Here is a 2,145-nt window from a genome sequence, read left to right as displayed (position 1 = left end):
AATGAAGGTTTGTCTTGGGCTCTTGACTGTTAACAGCCAGTAATTATTTCCAGGGAACTGAAATACAAAGACTGAAGTCCATCAAGTTAAGGCTGCAATAGGAACAAAACCCAGCTTTGAGGTACAAAAAATATTTGGCCTTTTATATTTGTCTGGCTGCTCTGAATGTCTTTTAGTGTGGAAAAAAATTATGACCCTGACCACTGGATGCTTAAAAGTGTCTGAGTTTAAAATAGACGTTAAATGTATGTGTGACCTCTTCTGCAAGGGCAGCAAGTAGTCTTGAAAAGCTATGTTTATCTGCCAGCAACTCCTGCACTTGCTGTCGCCCTGCTGTAATTGTACACTGGGCAAGTAAATGTCAGTTACAAAACGAGAGCTCTGCCGGAGGCCAGGTGCGGCTTGCACACTTTACCAATGGGCAGGTTTAGGGGGATTCTTTTAGATTTCCATATTTTTTTTTCTTAGCAAGTACAGCAAAAACCATTTTCATTTTCAGAACTGTCTAAAAGAAGTTATAGTGAGAGGCCCCACAAACATTTGGTAGTTTCTAGCAAACAACTGAGTTCTGTAAATGCCGCCGCGGGCAACACGTGGTTGCGTCAGAAGGAAGTTCCTAGCTACACCTTTAAGAGGGAGCTGGGAAGTAATGAGGTGCTCTCTAGGTACAGTACTAAAGCAAACACTCCATTATTTGCATTTCTTTTGCTTAGAAAGTCATCTTGTTAGATGTGTCAGGAATCCATATGCTACTCTTTCCGCATTGTAGGAAAGAAGTGGCTAAAACAGAAGTACTTAGCTAAGGAAACACTCCATGTGGAAAGACATGGTTTGCAGCAGGTTAGGGTCCAGTTAAACATGAGACAGCAAAACTGAGAGGAACATTTTTTCTTTCCTGATCCTCTTGCTGCTAGGAAGAGTTTCTTTATCTAACTTTTTGGGTGGGAACATAGGCTAGTTTTCTTCTCCTTCATGGTAGTTCCTATGTTCTCTGCCCTGGAGGAGATGGGGATAGGGATCTCGGTTGTATCAGTGGAGGCTTTTCCTGTTAGCTCAGAGTCCAGGTACCACTAAGGTGGAAAACCATTCTGATGCTCTTTTTAAGGTGGAGCACAGGTGTCAGCTACAGGCCGCTTATTCAAGGGGAGACATTTGGGAGTAAAGAGTTCTGATCTGAAATTCTGGAATGTTATCCTTTCTTTTGTGAACAGAGCTATAACAACAATATGGCTTATTCCTGGCTTTGCCCCCGTGGGCCTTCCCAGCATACTCCTTGGGGCACTGGGGGCGTGTCCTGCCCGCTGAGGGCCAGTGGGGCTATCCTGCTGGTGGCCCTGATAGTGAAAATGCTGGCAAATAAATTCTTTTAAGACTCTAAAGCTCATTTTTTAGTTTTAGAAAGCAGGCATCCTTTATCAGACTTGGGCAGCATACGGAAGTGATCATCAGTCATACGTAGCAAAACCAGAGCTGGTTACAGGATGGATTTCCCACTTACTTACATATGTATAAATTTTCCCATAAATTTCTGTTCCTTTCCCAGGTCTAATTATGTTATTATGAACTTCACAAGTCAAAACTCCTGCTAACTTGGAACTGGCTCCAGCTCTGCCTGACCTTGCATTTGAGATAGCGGGAGACTGCAAACAGAAGGGAGTTGAGAAGATGCATCTGTTTAGCACAGATCACATTGCGCACAAGACGTTGTCATCCTCACGGAATGAACAGGGCCTGGAAAAACATTATCTAAAAGAAAACCCACTACCAGAGGGATATTCTGTCTCACTTTCAAAGAACACAATTACTTAAGATGAAACTTTACTTTAGCTTACATCAAAATATTCCACTTTTTGTAATAGTAACTGGTTCTTGTATCAGCCCTGGGGACATAAAGGGTGTATACCGGGCCGCAGCACCTCAGTCCTGTCCCTGAGGCCACGGAGGTCCCACTCGAGGACGCAGCACCTCAGTTGTGACCTTGGGGACATGGAGGTCCCACGTGACGCCGCAGCGCCTCAGTCCTGTCCCCGGGGACGCGGGGGTCCCACGCCAGGGCTCATCGCCCCCATCCCCCCGCCCTCGCCCGCTCCCATCTCGCAGCCCCGCCGGGACGGGGATGGGCGGCGATCCCGGCGCTGGCACCGC

Source organism: Cuculus canorus, chromosome 8, assembly GCF_017976375.1.
Source record: "Cuculus canorus isolate bCucCan1 chromosome 8, bCucCan1.pri, whole genome shotgun sequence".
Lineage (NCBI taxonomy): Eukaryota > Metazoa > Chordata > Aves > Cuculiformes > Cuculidae > Cuculus > Cuculus canorus.
Note: the sequence above shows the minus strand (reverse complement) of the source record.